Source organism: Bos grunniens, chromosome 1 (genome assembly GCF_055505025.1).
Source record: "Bos grunniens cultivar Pamir isolate PY7600 chromosome 1, Bosgru_T2T1.0, whole genome shotgun sequence".
NCBI classification, from domain to species: domain Eukaryota; kingdom Metazoa; phylum Chordata; class Mammalia; order Artiodactyla; family Bovidae; genus Bos; species Bos grunniens.
The window spans coordinates 12,897,633-12,909,797 of record NC_141165.1 but is presented as its reverse complement, the minus strand read 5'-3'; positions in this window follow the sequence as shown (position 1 = coordinate 12,909,797).

Below are 12,165 nucleotides of genomic sequence, written 5' to 3'. Positions count from 1 at the left end.
TTTCTTGACTTCCTACTTTTGCATTCCAGTCCCCTATAATGAAAAGGACATCTTTTTTGGGTGTTAGTTCTAAAAGGTCTTGTAGGTCTTCATAGAACCATTCAACTTCAGTTTCTTCAGCGTTACTGGTTGGGGCATAGACTTGGATTACTGTGATACTGAATGGCTTGCCTTGGAAACAAACAAAGATCATTCTGTCGTTTTTGAGATTGCATCCAAGTACTGCATTATGGACTCTTTTGTTGACCATGATGGCTACTCCATTTCTTCTAAGGGATTCCTGCCTGCAGTAGTAGATATAATGGTCATCTGAGTTAAATTCACCCATTCCAGTCCATTTTAGTTCGCTGATTCCTAGAATGTCGACGTTCACTCTTGCAATCTCCTGTTTGACCACTTCCAATTTGCCTTGATTCATGGACCTGACATTCCAGGTTCCTATGCAACATTGCTCTTTATAGCATCGGACCTTGCTTCTATCACCAGTCACATCCACAGCTGGGTATTATTTTTGCTTTGGCTCCATCTCTTCATTCTTTCTGGAGTTATTTCTCTACTGATCTCCAGTAGCATATTGGGCACCTACTGACCTGGGGAGTTCCTCTTTCAGTATCCTATCATTTGTCTTATCATACTATTCATGGGGTTCTCAAGGCAAGAATACTGAAGTGGTTTGCCATTCCCTTCTCCAGTGGACCACATTCTGTCCAAGGAGTGGTGGCTGCATGGGCTCAGGAGGGCCTAGAGGAGCTACTCCACGTTCAAGGTCAGGAAGGACGGCGGTGAGGAGATACCCCTCGTCCAAGTTAAGGAGCAGCGGCTGCGCTTTACTGGAGCAGCGGTGAAGAGATACCCCACATCCAAGTTAAGAGAAACCCAAGTAAGATGGTAGGTGTTGCGAGAGGGCATCAGAGGGCAGACACACTGAAACCATACTCACAGAAAACTAGTCAATCTAATCACACTAGGACCACAGCCTTGTCTAACTCAATGAAACTAAGCCATGCCCTGTGGGGCCACCCAAAAAGGGCGGGTCATGGTGGAACTAACCCTAGAAAGTATCAAATAGTGAGAACTCACACAAAGGAAACCACCTGAATACAAGACCCAGCATCACCCAACCACCAGTAGCACCCTGTGCAGGACGCCTCATCTAAACAACAAACAAAAAAAATACAAACCCCACCATCAGCAGACAGGATCACCACCTCACTCAGCCTTGCCCAGAGGAAAAACAAACAAACTAAGAAACAAACAAAAACTCAGCACAGATCTCACCCTATAAGAAGCTTACACAAACCACTGGACCAACCTTAGAGGGCAGAAACCAAAAGGAAGAAAGAATTCAACCTTGAAGCCTAGGAAAAGGAGACCTCAAACACATTAAGTTTAAAAAAAAATAATGAAAAGGCAGAGAAACACTACACAAATGAAGGAACAAACCAGAAACACAGAAGTTCAAATAAATGAAGAGGAAACAGGCAAACTCCCTGAAAAAGAATTCAGCATAATGATAGTAAAGATGATCAAAATCCTTGAAAACAAAATGGAGAAAATGCAAGAATCAATTAACAAAGACATAGAAGAATTAAAGAATAAACATACAGAGACAAACACCACAATTACTGAAATTAAAAATACTCTAGAAGGAATCAATAGCAGAATATCTGAAGCAGAAGAAGGAATCAGTGAGCTGGAAGATGAAATGGTGGAAATAACTTCTGAAGAGTAGAATAAAGTAAAAAGAATGAAAAGAACTGAGGATAGTCCCAGAAGAAACATACTAGACACACACTCATCAAACTAACAAAGACTAATCACAAAGAATATGAAAAGCAGCAAGGGAGAAGCAACAAGTAAGATACAAGGGAAACCCCATACGCTTAACAGTTGATCTTTCAGCAGAAACTCTGCAGGCCAGAAGGGAATGGCAGGATAAAAGTACTGAAAAGGAAAAATCTACAATCAAGATTACTATACTTGGCAAGGATCTCATTCAAAATTGATGGAGAAATAAAAAGCTTTTCAGACAAGCAAAAGTTAAGAGAATTCAGTACCACCAAACCAGCTTTACAACAAATGTTAAAGGGACTTATATAGTCAAGAAATACAACAGAAGAAAAAAGATCTACAAAATCAACCCCAAACAATTAAGAAAATGGCAACAGGAACATATATATCAATAATTACTTTAAATGTAAATGAATTAAATGCTCCAACCAAAAGACTGAATGGATACAAAAACAAGAGCCATATATATGCTGTCTACAAGAAACCCACTTCAGACCTAAAGATTTATATAGACTGAAAGTGAGAGGATGGAAAAATATACTCCAGGCAAATGGGAAGCAAAAGAAAGCTGGAATAGCAATCCTCATATCAGACAAAACAGACCTTAAAATAAAGAAGATTACAAGGGCTAAGGAAGGACACTACATAATGATCAAGGGATAAAGCCAAGAGGAAGACATAACAATTGTAAATATCTATGCACCCAACACAGGAGCTCCTCAATACATAAGACAAACAATAACAGACATAAAAGGAGAAATTGACAGTAACACAATAATAGTAGGAGACTTTAACACCCCACTCACACCAATGGACAGATCATCAAAACAGAAAATTAATAAGGAAACACAAGTCTTAAATGATACATTAGATAGATGGATTTCATTGATATCTTCAGGACATTCCATCCAAATGCGGAAGAATACACCTTCTTCTCAAGTGCACAAGGAACATTCTCCAGGATAGACCACATCTTGGGTCACAAATCAAACCTCAGTAAATTTAAGAAAATTGAAATCATATCAAGCATTTCTCCAACCACAAAGCTATGAGACTAGATACCAATTACAAGAAAAAAACTGTAAGAAACACAAACACATGGAGATTAAACAACACGTTTCTAAATAACCAACAGGTTATTGAAGAAATCGAAAGGGAAATCAAAACATTTCTAGAAACAAATGACAATGAAAACACAACAACTCAAAACCTATGGGATACAGCAAAAGCAGTTCTAAGAGGGAAGTTTATAGCAATACAATCCTGCCTCAAGAAACAAGAAAAGCATTGAATAGACAACCTAACTTTACACCTAAAACAATTGGAAAAAGGAGAACAAAAAAAAAAAAAACAAAATTAGTAGAAGGGATGAAATCATAAAGATCCAAGCAGAAATAAATGAAAAAGAAACAATAGTAAAGATTAATAAAACTAAAAGCTAATTCTTTCAGAAGATAAACAAAACTGACAAACCTTTAGCCAGACTCATCAAGAAAAAAAGAGAGAAGAATCGAATCAACAAAATTAGAAATGAAAAAGAGGTTACAACAGACAATGCAGAAATACAAAGGATTATAAAAGACTATTATGAGCAACTATATGGCAGTAAAATGGATAACCTGGAATAAATGGATAAATTCTTAGAAAAGTTCAATCTTCCAAGACTGAACCAGAAAGAAACAGAAATTATGAACAACCCAATTACAAGCACTGAAATTGAAGCTGTGATCAAACATCTCCCAAAAAACAAAAGCCCAGGACCAGATGGCTTCAGAAGAGAATTTTATCAAACATTTAGAGAAGAGCTAATGCCTATCCTTCTAAAACTCTTTCAAAAAAAATTGCAGAGGAAGGAACACTTCCAAACTCATTCTACAAGGCCACCATCACCCTGATACCAAAACTAGACAAAGATAACACAAAAAAAGAAAACTACAGGTTAATACCACTGATGAACACAGACGCAAAATTCCTCAACAAAATTTTAGCAAACAGAATTCAGCAACACTTCAAAAAGCTCATACCATGATCAAGTTGGGTTTGTTCCAGGAATGCGAGGATTCTTCAATATATGCAAATCAATCAATGTGATATACCATATTAACAAATTGAAAGATAAAAACCATATCATAATCACAATAGATGCAGAAAGAGCCTTTGACAAAATTCAGCACGCATTTATGATTAAAACTCTTCAAAAAATGGGCATAGAAAGAACCTACCTCAACATAGTAAAGGTCATATATGATAAGCCTATAGCAAACATTCTCAATGGTGAAAAACTGAAAGCATTACGCCTAAGATCAGGAACAAGACAAGAGTGTCCACTTTCACCACTATTATTCAACATAGTTTTGGAAGTCCTAGCTAGAGCAATCAGAGAAGAAAAAGAAATAAAAGGAATCCAAATCAGAAAAGAAGAAGTAAAGCTCTCACTGTTTGCAGATGACATGATACTGTACATAGAAAACCCTAAAGATAGTATCAGAAAATTACTAGAGCTAATCAGTGAATTTAGCAAAGTTGCAGGATACAAAGTCAATACACAGTAATCACTTGTATTTCTATATATTAACTGAAAAATCAGAAAGAGAAATTAAGGAATCAATCCTATTCACCATTGCAACAAAAATAATTAAATATATAGGAATAAACTTACATAAGGAGACAAAAGAACTGTATACAGAAAATTATAAGACACTAATGAAAGAAATCAAAGATGACATAAACATATGGAGAGATATTCCATGTTCCAAATGACTATACTACCAAATGCAATCTGTAGATTCTAGATGATCCCTATCAAATTACTAGTGGCATTTTTCACAGATCTAGAACAAAAAATTTCACATTTCATATGGAAAGACAAAATACTCCGAATAGCCAAAGCAGTCTTGAGAAAGAAGAATGGAGCTGGAGGAATCAACCTTCCTGACTTGAGATTATACTACAAAGCTACAGTCATCAAGACAGGATGGTACTGGCACAAAAACAGAAATATAGACCAATGGAACAAGATAGATACTCAGAAATAAACCCATGCAACTATGGGTACCTTATTTTTTATAAAGGAGGCAAGAATATACAATGGGGCAAAGGCAGCCTCTTCAATAAATGGTGTTGGGAAAACTGGACAGCTACATGTAAAAGAATGAAATTAGAACACTTCCTAACACCATATACAAAGATAAACTCAAAATGGATTAAAGACCTAAATGGAAGACCAGAAACTATAAAACTCTTAGAGAAAAACATAGGCAGAACACGTGATGACATAAATCAAAGCAAGATCCTCTATGACCCACCTCCTAGAGTAACAGAAATAAAAACACAAGTAAACAAGTGGGACTGGCTTAAACTTAAAAGTTTTTGCACATCAAATGAAACTATGAGCAAGGTGAAAAGACAACCCTCAAAATGGGAGAAAATAATAGCAAATGAAACAACTGACAAAGGATTAATTTTCAAAATATATAAGCAGCTCATACAACTCAATGCCAGAAAAACAAACAACCCAATCAAAGAGTGGGGAAAAGAGCTAAACAGACATTTCTCCAAAAAAGACACACAGATGGCTAACAAACTCATGAAAAGATGCTCAGCATCGCTCATTATTAGAGAAATGCAAATCAAAACTATAATGAGATATCACCTCACACCGGTCAGAATGGTCATCATCAAAAAGTCTTCAAACAGTAAATGCTGGAGAGTGTGTGAAGAAAAGGGAATGCTGTTGCAGTGTTGATGGGAATGTAAATTGATATAGCCACTATGAAGACAGTATGGAGATTCCTTAAAAAACTAGGAATAAAACCACCATATGACCCAGCAGTCCCACTCCTAGGTATATACCCTGAGGAAACCAAAATTTAAAAAGACACATGCCGGGAGCCGGCATATTGCATATTGAGTGCATATTGCATATTGCGTATTGAGTGCAGCACTTTCCACAGCATCATCTTTCAGGATCTGGAATAGCTCAACTGGAATTCTATCACTGCCGGGAGCCAGCGTGAGGAACTCCGCCCATGACAAAGGTCGTGAGGAAGGAGGCTCGGCATACGCAAAGGCGGGATCGAGCCTCAGGAGTCCCCCTGGAAATTCTCGAGCATCTAGCCCCAAAACCAGAGTCTGCCTACTTTCTGCTTTGTGCTTTCAGCTACACCTCTGACTTTACGGGGGGCTGTCCCCCACTACCTCTCTCTGAAAAAAGAGTTAGCTTACAGCTCCAGTTAATAATTCCTGGGTGTGACAGTGTTTCAACCTACAAACTCCTTTGGAAGTCCTCTAGCCTGCCTGAATAGGTTTTTCCGGCCACGTGTAATTGTTCAGAGCCTCCCAACTGTGAGAGGCAGGAGATGTTCTAAACTGTCTAAATACAGATTCCTTTGAGCAGTTAAAAGATTGATTAGAAATTGTACTGGTGAAGGGATTTTCACTTGTTGGGCCAATGTTTGCTGCTAAGTTTCCATATCCTTACCTGCTGTGTCCCTGGCAGTGTATTGATTAATATAATTGGTGTAAGTAGTAGCTTTAATGTTTGTAACCTGGGACCCTTGAGTTAATTCTTTTTCTTGTTATAGCCCACCACACCTTTGCTCTGTAGGAATGCAACTTTATCTAATGCTTTTGGAGGGTGGCTCCTGACCAATCACCTTTAGAGAAAAATAAGTTTTCTGAAGAAAGGGTCTTAAAATGTTAACAGCTGTCCGGGCCAGAAGATGATGCAAATCACCTAAGCTTTTGCATATGATAAGTTTGCAGGAAGAAAGCCTGGCTTGCTGCATGACTCTACCCCTTCCCCCATTATCCTCTATGCATAACTTAAGGTATAAAAACTACTTTGGAAAATAAAGTGCGGGCCTTGTTCACCGAAACTTGGTCTCACCATGTCGTTCTTTCTCTTACCTTCTGGCTGAATTATTCAGCCTCTTTTCTCCACTGAATTTCCTCACTGAGCTATCCTTATTTCAGCCTCTTTTCTCCATTGAATTTCCTCACTGAGCTATCCTCATTCTATTACTCTTTATATCCTTAATTAACGTTTAATTAAGCAATTGTTTCCTGATCTTCGCCTACGCCGTCTCTCCTTCGAATACCCTGGATCAGCCGGGGCTGGTCCCTGGGACACATGTAGCAGCACTATTTACAATAGCTAGAACTTGGAAGCAACCTAGCTGTCCATCAACAGATGAATGGATAAAGAAGTTGTGGTACATACACACAATAGAAGATTACTCAGCCATAAAAAGGAATGCATTTGAGTCAGTTCTGAGGTGGATGAACCTAGAACCTATTATACAGAGTAGAGTCAGAAAGAGAAAGATAAATATCATATTCTAACATATATACAGAATCTAGAAGAATGGTACCGAAGAACTTATTTACAGGGCAGCAGTGGAGAAACAAGCCATAGAGAATAGACTTATGGACATGGGGAGAGGGTGAGATGTATGCAAAGAGTAACATGGAAATTTACATTACCATATGTAAAATAGATAACCAAAAGGAATTTGCTGTATGGCTCAGGAAACTCAAACAGGGGCTCTGTATCAACCTAGAGGGATGGGATGGGGCAGGAGACGGGAGGGAGGTTCAGAAGGGAGGGGATATATGTATACCTATGGCTGGTTCGTGTTGAAGTTTGACAGAAAACAACAAAATTCTGTAAAGCAATTATCCTTCAATTAAAAAAAAAAAAAAAAGACGCTTGCTCCTTGGAAGAAAAGCTATGACCAACCTAGACAGCATATTAAAAAGCAGAGACATTACTATGTCAACGAAGTCTATCTAGTCAAAGCTATGGTTTTTCCAGTAGTCTTGTATGGATGTTAGAGTTGGACTATAAAGAAAGCTGAGCGCTGAAGAATTGATGCTTTTGAACTGTGGTGTTGGAGAAGACTCTTGAGAGTCCCTTGGACTGCAAGGAGATCCAACCAGTCCATCCTAAAGGAGATCAGTCCTGAATATTCATTGGAAGGACTGATGCTGAAGCTGAAAATCCAATACTTTGGCCACTTGATGCGAAGAACTGACTTCTTGGAAAAGACCCTGATGCTGGGAAAGATTGAAGGCAGGAGAAGGGGACAACAGAGGATGAGATGGTTGGATGGCATCACCAACTGGATGGAAATGAGTAAGCTCCAGGAGTTGGTGATGGACAGGGAAGCCTGGCGTACTGCAATCCATGGGGTTTGAACACAAACCCCCGTTGGACACAACTGAGCAACTGAACTGAACTACCTCCTTCAAAGCCTTTGAATAACTGACTCCTGAAAGCGAAAGCCAGAACATCATCTGGGTGATCCCCGTGGGCATGTTACTCAGTGACAAATGGGGGGTCTTGAACGGCTATAGGATTCTGGGTGTCCCTTAAATATTAACTTTTGTTGTTGTTCTGTCACCAAGTCAAGTCCAACTCTTTGCGACCCCAAGGACTTTAGCATACCAGGCTCCCCTGTCCTTCACTATCTCCCGGAGCTTGCTCAAACTCATGTCCCTTGAATCTGTGATGCCATCCAACCATCTCATCCTCTGTCATCCCTTTCTCCTCTTGTCCCCAATCTTTCCCAGCATCAGGGTCTTTTGTATCTGGTGATCAAAGTATTGACACTTCAGCTTCAGCAACAGTCCTTCCAATGAAGATTTACAAAGTCAGGTGTATCTATTATAACCCCTAGAGCAATCACTAAAAGATAACATAAATCTTTACACAAATCACACAATACACATATTTCAAAAGCTAATAAACTAAATGGAATACTGAAAAAAGTTCAAATAACCCCAAACAGGGCAGGAAAACAGAAACAAATACCCCGGCCAGAGGAGCAGACAGAAAGCAGATAAAGCTGTAGACAGATCCAAGCACCTCAGTGATTTTATTAAATGGAAATACACTAAGTATTAGAAGAGAGATCATTAGAAATAATAATTAGAAGAGAGACTGTCACATTGGATAAAGATAATAAAAACATAAAAACAAGATCCCAGGATGTGCTATCTATAAGAAATTCAGTTTTCAAAAGTCATTTTGAGTCAACTTCACTTTTATCTAAAACAATTTGGGGTGGGGGCACTGTGCTGGGTCTTGCTGTGGCACTCAGGCTTCTCCAGTTGCCGTGCGCTGCTTCAGACCGTGTGGGCTCAGCAGTTGTAGTTTCTCTAAGGCATATGGGATCTTAGTTCCCTGACCAGGGATCAAACCTGAGTTCCCTGCACTGGAATGCAGATTCTTAACCACTGGACTGCCAGGGAAGACCAAAGAAATCCATTTTACATACAACACTATATATAGCTTACACATTAACAACAACAACAAAATCCCCAAAGAAAACAGCAGGTCCAAGTAGTTTAACAGGTGAGTTCTAACCAACTTCCCAGAAACAGGTGATCCAGTGGAGATTCTTCAAACGATCCTTGAGGCCTTGACTCTGACACTGGTGCCAAAACCAAGACACTGGGAGAAGCCCGCCCCACGGCCTCATGAGCGCTGCCAGGCTGGCGGAGCAGATAATTTCAGGAAGAACTGCACCACATGCTGACAGGATTACCCACAAACACCGGATGGTGTAATTACAGAAAATCCGGAAATGCAACTCCCTTGAGGGATTAACAGGGAAAGGGTGCTCGTGGGTGCAGGCAGGTGGCAGGGCGGGGCAGGCATCCTCAGAGTGAGTGAAGTCTAAGCAGCGTCCTGAAGATGACCCAGAGTGGAGGGGGGGCCGCGTCTCAGCATGGGGTCAAGGGGGTGATGCCAGGCTCTCCCGAGACGCCCTGTCCTCCACTGACCAGGAGCCCTTGGGCTTCACAGCACAGGAGCAGCAGGACTTGGCCTGTGCTTCAAAAGGCGAGGGATCTGGAGGCAATTACTATCTCCCGGCAATGACTGGCTGGCACCCTTCGTGTGTCCCCTCAGCCCTGGGCAGCAGTGATGAACACCCAGCCAGCACCTCACTTGGCTCGCCCACACGGATTCCGCGTCCACAGCGGACAGAGCTGATGTGATGGGGTGGCCTGGCTGAAGGCAGGAAGAGGAGACAAAGATGCAGATGTGGGTGGGAGGGCAGGCCCTCTCCCAAGTGGTTGCAAAGACCCAGGGCCCTGGCTCGAGAATGCGTCCACTCCCTCGACCACCTGTGGGCCCCAGTGCAGAAGGCTGGCCCCGAGGGCTCCCTGCGGGCCTAGCGTGCCGGGTGCTCTAAGCCTGGGGCCTGGTCTACCGCCTCCTTCCTCCAATATCCTGGCTCAGGCCCTGCTTTCGGGGGCATCTGTGCCCTCCAGTTTGCGGCCTGGTTTGGCTGAGGGAAGGCCCAGTGTTTCCCCATGATCTGGGGAAGTGTGGACAGAAGGGGATTCACCCCACCCTCCCCCGACGCGGGGCTCTGGTTGGCTGCGGCTGGTCCCGGCCGGCAGTGATCACAACCCGGTGATCTCAGCTCCATGCAGTAGGCCTGGGACGCCCTCCCTCCCTTGTCCCTGCGGCCCAGGCCCAATGGTCCTTGTCAGCCCTCTGGGCACTGGGCAGTGCCCAGGGGGTGCAGGGGGGGGGGGACGTGAAAGCCAAGGTCCATGCCCCCCTTGTCCCACGGGGCCGGACCTCAGGTGGTCTCCTCCTTCCTGGATACTGGAGGATCTGGTGGGTGGGGGCTGGCGCTCACCCTCCATGAGCCCTCCAAGGCTTCTTGCCCCGAGGAGCCCATGTGTGCACACGTGTGTGTAGGGGGGCACCAACCCCGAGCAGGCAGGGCCGGGCTGGGTGAGGTGGCGCCCGGGGTCTGCAGGTGGGACTCCCTCTCATGCCGTCACCCGGCAAAGCTGCCCCAGGAGAACCCCGCGAGAATCCCCGAGACTGCTCTGCCCCGAAGCTCCAAGTGTTTCATGTGGTTCCAACTCATCAAGTACATCACCCAGAATTTCAAAGAGCCACCAGGAAGGCAATTCTCCGTCTCTCCTTTCCCTCCAAGCTGGTTCCAACGTCAGGCCCTCTGCCAGGAGGGTAAGCCCACACCCGCACGCACATGCTCAGGCCAACTTGAAAGGAATGTGTCACCAGCACTCCCTGGAGCCAGCCCAAGCCACACGGACGTCCAGTCGCTCACACACAGCTTGGCTGAGCCCCGTGGGGTGGGGACAGGCTGTGGGCACGCACCCCTGCAGCGTGTGGGGCCCACGATCTGGTCTGGCTGCCCCAAGGCACCCCTGCCTGGCAGCTCCCAGTCTGAGGTCCCCACTCCCCAGGCCCGGGTGCCCCTGCTGTGCTGCCGCTGGGGCCCCACGGGAGCTGCTCCAACAGGGCCTTCCCCGGCCGCAATGGCAGCAACCTGTGCAAAGGGACGGAGGTGGTCAGGTCTCACCCCTGACCTCTGCTCCCCTCCCCAAGCTGAGGGCCCCCATCCCCACCACCCCACCCACCCTGCTCCCTGCGCCCCTCTGAAGGTGGAGCTGAGCTTCCCTCATCTTGGATCCTGATCAGAGGTGCAAGCCCCGAGACCCCTGGGGACTCATGGGAGAATGTTTAAGCAGGACCAGCTGAAGCTGCTCACTTTGGAGCCCCTACAAAATCCCTCCAGCATGGGATCCACCACGACAGATGGGTGCAGGGTGCCAGCCAGGGGGGCTGCACCCCTGCTGCTCTGGGGTCTTGGTGCCAGGCAGAGGGTACCCACAGGACCAGCCCCTGATAAACTCCCTCAGCGCTTGTCTCCCAAAAGCTCCCTGCTGGTGGATCAAGTGCACCCCGTGTGACCTGGCCAGGAGCGTCCCGGGAAGCCTGTGTCTGGTGCCTCCCTGACCTTTCCCCAGGCCATGTCTGTGGAGGCGCTGGAGCCCCTGGGCTTTTCGCTGTAAAAGCTAGCAGCTGTGAGGCCTCCCGAGCACCCCCTGAACCCAGGGTGGCATCAGGGACCCCACCTCACCATCCTGTCAGAGATCAAAATAGTGCAAAGCGGGACGGAAGCCCCTTAGCAAAGGGCAGAATGAGCGCTGCTGGGAGAGGGGCCGAGCCCCAACCATACACACGTGCAGCCAGGGACGAAGGGGCAGAAGGACGTCACAGGGCCACACGGGAACAGTATGGCGGGTCAGCAACTGGCCTCTGCACCAACACAGCCCGAGGCCAGACTCGTGTCAGCAGCTGTGATGAGACCTGCAGCCGTGACAGGTGTGAGATGTGAGGACAGAACGGTAGCACCGTCTCGGCGCCCGCTGGTCTCCCCTTACCTGATGAGGTTGGTGAAAACATCCACAGACCCTGACACAGACACCGGGAACTGAGGGGAGACCAGAAGGCGGGAGGAACAGGAAGCCAGAGGAACTCGCGGAAGCTCAGGCATCCTGGGGAGATGGGGCAGTGGGGGTCCCAGTGCCCATGCTCCG